The 8,519-nt window shown below is 42.0% G+C and overlaps 1 pseudogene; it reads right to left on the bottom strand.

The window, feature by feature from the left end:
* Positions 1–4,911: 4,911 nt before the first annotated feature.
* Positions 4,912–5,712, bottom strand: LOC138817082 (PRELI domain-containing protein 2 pseudogene; annotated as a pseudogene).
* Between the last annotated feature and the right edge of the window lie 2,807 nt (positions 5,713–8,519).

Raw genomic sequence — 8,519 nt, 5'->3', positions numbered from 1 at the left:
GGAATTCTATGCCTCTATCAGAAAGAATGACATTGTCCCATTTGTTAGGAAATGGAAAGACTTGGAAAAAATTATATTAAGTGAAGTAAGCCAGGCCCAAAGAATCATAGGTCCCATGGTTTCCCTTATTTGCAATATCTAGTGTATGTCTGAGTCAAGCAGAAAAGGCAGATAAGATGATATTAGGGAAATGAACCCTAAGATATGTATTTAAATGTTTTTTCTTTCATGTGATTGTTTCTAACACATTTATAAAATTATTTCTTTGTTGCTTTGTATGTCCCTCCTCCCAGCAGTATAACCCCTGCTTTCACTGTATTTGATGTTGGTATAATTTGTGGAGGGGAAGGGGAAAAAAATCGTTTAAATAGGGATACAGGTGGACCCATTGCAACAATGAGATATAGAAGTCGTTATGTCAAAAATTAACTTTACAACTTTGGTGTGGGGGGCGGAGGGAGGATGAGAAGGGTTAGGAAGGGGAAACAAAGGAGGAGGCTACAATGCTTGATAAGAAATGTACTCATTATCTTGTCCATGTAATTGTAACCCCTCTGTACAGTATTTTCACAATAAAAAAAATATTAAAGCCTTAGAGCCAAGCACCAGGAGCTCATGCCTGTAATCCTAGCTACTTAGAAGGATGAGATCTGAGGATTGTGGTTCAAAGCCAGCCTGAGCTGGCAGAGAACATGATGGAACTTCAAGCAAGGAATATAGGAGGAGACATAGACTTGGACTGAAATAAAAAATATACTCTGGAATAAAAGAAACACAGGCAATAACTTGTAACAGTCTAGGACAAGCCGAAAAGGTCAAAAGCTATATGACCATATAAGATGACGTTAAGTAAAATGAACCCCAAGATAGGTTTTTTCTTTCTTGCTGTTGTTTTTAATGTATTTAAATGTATTATGTAGGTTTTTTGTTTCTCTTGTATGTTTTTCCCCCACGGCATAACCCCTGTTTTCACTGTATTTGATGTCGGTGCCATGCTTCTTGTATATACATTTCTCTAGCTTGAGGAGGGGAAGGGAAATAACAAAATGCTAAACCAAGGATACAGGTTGACCCATTGTAACAATAAGATGTACAAGACACTATGTTGAAAAAGAACCTTACAACTTGGGGGGTGGGGAGGAAGGAGTTGGGGAGGTGGGGAGGGAAGGGATGGTAGGGGAAAAACAAAGGAGGAGGTAACAATGCTCCGTAGGAAATGTACTCACTACCTTACTCATGTAACTGTAACCCCTCTGTACAGTATTTTTACAATAAAAAACATATTACAAAATAAAACAGATTTATGCCACAGCCAGGCATATCTGTATCTATTCATATACACTATATATATATATATATATATATATATATATATATATATTTATAAAGTAACATGTACTGGGGTAATCTGGAATTTTTGCACAATAATAATAATAATAACAATAATAATAATAATAGGAGCCAGATGCTGGTGGCTAATGCCTGTAATCCTAGCTACTAGGAGGCTGAGATCTGTGGATTGTGATTCAAAGTCAGCCAGGACAAGAAAGTTTTTGAGACTCTTATATCCAATTAACCACGCAGAAAACTGGAAGTAGAGCTGTGGCTCAAAGTGGTAGAGTGCTGGTCTTGAGCAGAAAAGCTCAGATACAGTGCCCAGGCCCTGAGTTCAAGCCCCATAGCCAACCAAAAAAAGGTGTGGGGGGAAGCAGGTTCTTTGTATTAATGTTTCTGTTATTACTTAAGTATATTTATGTTCTCAGATTGATGAGTTGGACAAATATCTCTTATATCCTTAGCCAAGGCCCATAGTATATTGATGTGTGGTTAGCCAAGGTCTGAGGTATATTGATGTATATGTGTGTGTGTGTGTGTGTGTGTGTGTGTGTGTGTGTGTGTGTGTCCTGGGGCTTGAACTTAGAACCTGGGTGCTGTCTCTTAGCTTTTTTGCTCAAGGCTGGCACTTTATTACTTGGGCCACAGCTCCACTTCTAGCTTTTTGCTAGTTAATTTGGAGTTAAGCATCTCATGGACTTACCTGCCGGGGCTGGCTTTGAACGTTGATCATCAGATCTCAGCCTCTTGAGTAACTAGCATTACTGGTGCCCAGGAAATGTATATAGATTTTTTAACTGCATTCAAAATGTTTAGTCACAGAGATTCTTTAAATAGCACAAATTATATCTACCCCACTCCAAAACTCCTCCCCCCATTCACCCTACCCACTCCCCACCCCCATCCTGGGGTTTGAACTCAAGGCTTGGGCACTGTCCCTGAACATCTTTGTGCTCAAGGCTAGTGTTCTAACTTGAGCTACAGCACCACTTTTGGCTTTTATTGGAGATAAGAGCCTCACAGACATGAACTCTGAGTTTGCTTGCTATCTCTGAGCTTCTTTTGCTCAAGGCTGTGTTCTACCACTTCATCCACAGCTCCACTTCCAGCTTTTTTGGTGTTTACTTGGAGGTAAGAGTCTCATAGACATTCTTGCTCAGGCTGGCTTTGAACCACAATTCTCAGATCTCATTATTCTAAATAGCTAGGATTACAGGCATGGGTTCCTGGTACTTGGCTTTAGGACTTTTATTCTGGGTTTCTCTGGTACTTTTCACCTCTCATTCAGTTAATGCTTGGTTAGTAAATCCTAGTCCATGTTTATTTGTTAGGATTTAAAATTTTCTTTTATCTTTGAAAGGCATCCCTTTCCTCTAACTCATTTGAAACTCTTACCATGTAGATCTCTTTAATAACATAGATCAGCAAGCATTTCTTGAGTATTTACTCTTTACTAAGCATTGTTACAGCCTTAATACTTCCAGTACTCATTTACTTAACTCTGGGCTTCAATAAAATAGATGGTATTGTTATGGGAAAACAGACTGACAAGAAAACACATGTAACTTGGAGAAGTAGGAACACTCCAGTTTATTGTAAGTCAGCAGACCCAGATGGGCTCACAATCTAAATTCTGAGCCCTGACTGATGGAAATACAATTCTTTTCTCAGGTAGAGCAGGGGTGTTTTGAGTTTTGTTTTACTCCAGCAGTTGCAGTTTCTTGAAAAGTACTTGGAAGCTAGTTCTGGCAGTATCAGGTTGAGCTAGTTCTAATAATGGCAGAGTTGGGTTAGTTCTAATAGTGGCAGGTTTTTTTTCCTTATCAATATTATTTTTTTCTACTTAACAAATGAATAGACTAAGGCACAGGGAGCTTAAACAGCTGCCAAGGTTACCCAACAGATACGTGGAACCCTGAGGTTTCCTATATGAGCTTTCTAATTGTAACTGAATCAGATTTGGAGGCTTTGTGCTCACTTGTTTAGAATGCATTTATTCATTTATTCATTCAAAAGCATAGCTTGGGCCCAGGTCTGTCTGCTCATGCCTACAATCCTAGGTACTCAGGAGGCTGAGATCTAAAGATTATAGTTAGAAGACAGACTAGGTAGAAACGTTTGCAAGACTCATTTCCAATTAGCCAGAAAAACAAACAAACAAAAAGCCAGAAGTGGAGCTGATGGCTGAAGTGGTAGAGTACCAGACTTCAGCAGAAAAAGCCAAGTGAGAGCTCAAGGATCTGAGTACAAGCACCAGTATACAATTAGTTCTTACTCATTGACAGCCCCTCTTCTAGACACCAAAGAAACAGCAGCGGGCAAGAGAAATAAAATCCCTGCCCTCAGGAAGCTTCTATTCAGGTAGTCAGACAGGCTTTACATACAAGCAAATGTCGAATATAAAGAACTAACACGTACAATGAAGAAAAGCACAGTGGAAGAAGGTGAAGGCCACACAGTGGGCAAGGACAAGAAAAGGTTGATCCAGAAAGACTCCTCCAGGGTATCTCAGAGAGAAAAAGCCACAACAGATATGGTGGAGGAGGGTTTCAGGAAGAGGAAGAACAAGTGTCCCGGAGTGGGCACACTTGCATTCAATGTACGCTTGCACTTGAGGCAGGAATGAGCTCATTGCTTTCAAGGAACAAGAAGAGACGTGCCAACAATGGGGAAAATGGTAAAACTGAACTCAGAGGAGTCACTAGCAAGTTGGGGACCACGGAAAAAGTACCAACTGTGTGTGTGTGTGTGTGTGTGTGTGTGTGTGTGTGTGTGTGTGTGTGTGTGTGTGTAATGTGCTAGGAAGCTGTATAAGAGATTTTTGTTTGCTTGGCAGGTTTACAATGCATCTTGTTCAGAGCCACTTCCTGTATCTTACTCCCTTCTCCCCCTCCCAACTGGTGTCATCACATTTCCTTGTTCTATTTTCATGAATATACATAAAGCTTTATATTTTTCTTCCTTTCCTCTCTCTGCTTGCCCACCCCCCTCACTAATGCCTATACCCTAGGGAAGACGCTGTACGAAAGTGTACTCATTACCGGATTCATTGAAATCCCTCTGTACATCACCTTTATCATAAGTAAATAAAAAAAAAGACATTTCAGCTTTTTTTGTTTTTAAAGGTTTTTTCCTTTATTTGCAAAGTCATACAGAGACTGGACCATTAGAATCAGGTATAGAGTCTCATGTCATGAATGCCAAGATTTGAAGCAGGCCCTGGGGAGCAAATCACTTCAAGTCCTGGAAGGTGAAGCTCCTCTTTAAGCCATTAACATTATGTTCTCAAAGCTGTAGTGCTGCTCTAGTGATGTGTCATGGCTCAGATGTGATTCTCTTTTTTGTGGGGAGGGGAGGTTGTGGGGCTTGAACTCTAGGCCTAGGTGCTGTCCCTCAGCTCTTCAGCTCAAGGCTAGAGCTGTACCACTTGAGCCACAGCCCCCTTTCCAGCTTTTTCTGCTTATGTGGTGCTGAGGAATCGAACCCAGGGCCTCATGCATGCAAGGCAAGCGCTCTACCACTGAGCCACCTTCCCAACCCGTCCCTGATGACTCTTTATTCAGTTATTTATTCACACTATTCTCTTAGCAGCCTCTCCATTATTTTAGTTCCCTTCTGGGCTCCCTGTCTTAAGAATGTGCAGGTGAAAGTTTCCAAAATAGAGCTGAGAAATCGAGCCCCTGTGATGGAAATTCTGCCTCTTCGAATAAACTCTGTCCAATTTGGATTTTCCATGCTTTCTTCAAAGACAGACTCTTCCTTCATGGATGCATACTGGGTTCACGTAAGACAGGGACTTTGTATAGCCATGTTTCTCTCCTGAAGGTTGAGCCATGATTCTTCTTCTAAGTGGATACTACATACCTTTAAAATGCTCACGTTCCAACAGCTTGCAGTTCTCTTTCTATAGATGATTCCTGTTGGTTCATCTTTTTCTTTTCCCACGATATTTACCTTTTTAATTTTTTTTTGTTGGTTGTGGGACTTGAACTCTGGGCCTGGGCCCTGTTCCTCAGCTCCTCAGCTCAAGGCGAACACTCTACCACTTGAGACACATCGCCACATCCTGTTTTCTGGTGGTTTATTGGAGATGAAAGTCTCATCTCTCATGCCTGGGCTGACTCTGAACCGATGCTCAGATCTCAGCCCCCTCAGTAACTAGGATTACAGGTGTGAGTCACTGGTGCCTGGCCAGATACAACATTTTTATCCATGGGGTTCAGGTACTTGCGGGGAGGAAGCTGGCCACCATCTGCTCCTAGGGGTACTGTACACCTGGTGCATGGTGACCCCCTAGGTGGCACTGACCACACCTCCACCAGCACAGGCCTGTGGCTGGGCTCAGCTACCTGAGAGCAGGGAGTGGACTTCTGTCATGCTTCAGTTTATTCATATTCATGTTTGCTCAAGTGCTACTGTTTGTTTTTTGTTTGCTTGTTTTGTGAACTGTTGGAAGGTGTCTCACCATGGTATCTCACATAGGTGTAGATCACACTTCAGTCAGATCTTATTGGTCAGCTTTGTCCTTGGAACTCAGGAGAGGAACTTAATAGGAGACAGAAGCAAGATGGAGGGTGTGGGGAGGGCAAACCTCTCATCTGCGTTTAGTTAATTTGTGAGCACAGTAAGGAGTCAGGGATTTTTGGCAAAAGCAGTTTCTGTTACACAAAAAGCTCATTATCTGGAGATGATTAGAAGGCCATCCCTGGATGAAAGGCGATAGTGACATAAAACTCACCTTCTCAGATTAGAAGACAAAGGGAAGAGTTATTTTTTAAAATTAAAAAATAAAGAAATAGAGGTGGGCACTGGTGGCTCATGCTTGTAATCCTAGCTACTCAGGAGGCTGAGATCTGAGGGTCATAGCTTGAGCCAGGGCAGGAAGTCTGTGAGACTTTTATCTCCAGTTAATCAGCATTGCTCAAGTGGCAGAGCAATGGCCTTGAGCAAAACGTTTAGGAATAGCACCCAGATCACAAAAGAAGAAAAAAAAGTAGTTTTGCTGTTTACATGTTAAGCTTGAGACTGTTTTAAAACAGCCAACTAGAGACTTCAAGAAGGCAATTAAAATAGAAATATATAATTTTACTGGGATTGTTAGAGCCAGAGATACAAATTTAGATGCTATCAATGTACAGGTGCATTAGAAGGGGTTGAGTGCGATAATTCATGCCTGTAATTCTAGCTACTCAGATACAGAGATGGGGAGGGTCACAGTTCAAGACTAGCCTGGGAAATGTAGTTCAATTGCATGCAAATACTGTAGCAAATGGTTGACCACTCTTTGGCTATATGGCCACAAACCAGTAAGCACACAATTATACAACTCTAACTTGTGCTACGTATAGAATTATAGAATATTTATGAGTGAGAATAATGAGGAGTAGGAGTCTATTTCAACAAATCCTTTGTTAAGAGGTAACATTGAAGTGGAGATCTAGGGAAAAAACATCACAAGTCAAAGAGTGGTGAGTGAAAGGACCATCGAGACAGGTATGAAGGCCTAGAGGGTAGGAAGGAAGTTAGGGAATCCAAACTCCTACTGGGAGACTAGTGTGGAGGAGCCCAGAAAAAAGCATGCTTGGAGACGAGGCAGGACAGGGAGATAAGTGCCAGGTAAAGGCCTGTTGCACATGCCTACAATCCTAGCTATTCAGGAGTCCTGAAGGACTAGACTGTAGCTCCATGCTAGAGTACTTGCTTAGCATGTACTAGGTGCACACCACAAACAAACAATCAAACAAAGCCAAAAAAAATCCAGTTCTGCGGCTCCTTTCTTCTCTGGCCATCCTAAGGTTATATATTGTGTGTGTTCAAATTGAAGAGGGAGGAGCTAGTTGAGACTGGGAAGATACCTAAGGAAAGCATCTTCCATGGTTGTTGTGAGTTTCCCTATGACCTTAGGAGCCTAGGGAGGGGCACAGGTGTTTCAAGGCACCTCAGGCCTTGTGAAGGAGGCTTTAGTAAGACCATAGGGAGAGTTTGATGTGTGTCGTCTGGATTCCACAGGTCACAGAAACATCTAGAATAGTTGCTGGAATAGGAGTAAGGATCTTTGTTTGGGAAGGAACTCTTAAGAATTCACTGGTTGCTAAAAAGGTGTGAAATTGATGTTAAGAATACAAAAAGGGATCATGCTTAAGAAGCTTTCTGCCCAAGCTGGGTGACAGTCTATAATCCTAGCTCCCGTGTTTATAATCCTAGCTCCTGTGCTCAAGTCTTTAATCCTCGATACTCAAAAAGGATGACATCTCAGGATCAAGGTTTGAAGGAAATAAACTACCAAAAAAAAAAAAAAGCCAGAAGTGGAGCTGTGGCTCAAGTGGTAGAGTGCTAGCCTGAGCAAATGAAGCTCAAAGATAGTGCCTAGGCTCTGAGTTCAAGTCCCAGGACTGGCACAAAATAAAGGAAGCTTCTGTCCAGAAAGGACAACCTTACAGAAACAGTCTGGGGATAGAATGGATATTTAAATGCCAAGTTACCATTAAGACTTTGCCCACTCCAATGGAGTCATGCTCACAGGAATACGCAGGGGAATAAAATAGTGACAAACTTCTGTAATCCCAGCATTCAGGAGGTTGAGGCAGGAGGATTGAAAGTTTGAGGCTAGCTTGAGCTACATAGTGAGACCCTGTCTCATAAAACAATAACAACAACTGATAGTCAAAATGAGTGGACTTTATGTGGTCAGAGTATATCAATATTACATTACATCTGACCCTTTCACACAAGAACATCTCTGTCTTCCTCCCTTCCTTTTTGCCTCTACCCAAGGCTGGCTCAAAGTCTACCATTCAGCTAGTGGGAATGGAGCTAAGGAGGGCCATGAGTGAGGAGCCTATCCAGCAGAGCTGTTCGAATAACATGGGGGTAGGGACAGAATTAGTTGTCTTCTTTCTCACCTTAAGTGAGTTCCTGGTTGTGTATAGACCTTACTTAGGCAATGCCATTGGCCATGGGGCAGAGGTGAGTTGTGTGGAAGATACTGGCAGTGAATACAGAGACTGGAGCAGAGTGCTAGCTCCTCCACTTTCCAGCTGTGTTAGGCAAATCACCGGACATAAGCAGCTTAACAAACAAAATATTGATTTTGGCTCAAGATTTCAGAGGTTCCAGTCCATGGTTGCACAGAGCTGTTGTTTTTGGACCATGGTGAGAAAGAATGTCATAGCGGAAGGGTGCGG

This window comes from Dipodomys merriami, unplaced genomic scaffold (genome assembly GCF_024711535.1).
Source record: "Dipodomys merriami isolate MVZ:Mamm:240054 unplaced genomic scaffold, mDipMer1.0.p SCAF_7, whole genome shotgun sequence".
NCBI classification, from domain to species: domain Eukaryota; kingdom Metazoa; phylum Chordata; class Mammalia; order Rodentia; family Heteromyidae; genus Dipodomys; species Dipodomys merriami.
Note: the sequence above shows the minus strand (reverse complement) of the source record. Positions and strands in the feature narration are given on the sequence as shown.